We start from the raw sequence: 453 nt of genomic DNA, 5'->3' as shown, positions 1-453 counted from the left end.
TGTTGCACCGCGTTCCTCATCTGTGACATGCTGCAGAGGCCGGCTGACAGTCGTTCGCGCAATGGACACCGCATACGTACGGGGGCTACCTTCCACGTGTTCTCTAGGCGTGCACATGTTGTTGCGTCTATGTGGGCAGACGTAGTGTGTTGTGACACCTGACACAGGCATGCAATACTCGTTGCAAATGGCGATGGACGTCTACGTTTGCTGGTGACGTTACGCAAATGAACAACTGGTAACCCGTTGTGGTGCGGTTGTTCTCGCTAGAGGTGAATCAGTGTTGGCGACGATCGGTCGAGCTATTAACCGGTTGTTTCATGGATACCCACCATGCCCACGAACGTGAAAGGGGACCCACCATGCCCACGAACGTGAAAGGGGATCTGGGTGTGAGGCGATACGCGGCGGTGGCTGGGTGGGACCGTCCCCGGCCGGTGAGGGGGGGCCGCC

The sequence above is a fragment of the Schistocerca serialis genome, unplaced genomic scaffold (assembly GCF_023864345.2).
Source record: "Schistocerca serialis cubense isolate TAMUIC-IGC-003099 unplaced genomic scaffold, iqSchSeri2.2 HiC_scaffold_1217, whole genome shotgun sequence".
Taxonomy (NCBI): Eukaryota; Metazoa; Arthropoda; class Insecta; order Orthoptera; family Acrididae; genus Schistocerca; species Schistocerca serialis.
The sequence above is the reverse complement of the archived record's forward strand: the minus strand, read 5'-3'. Positions refer to the sequence as shown.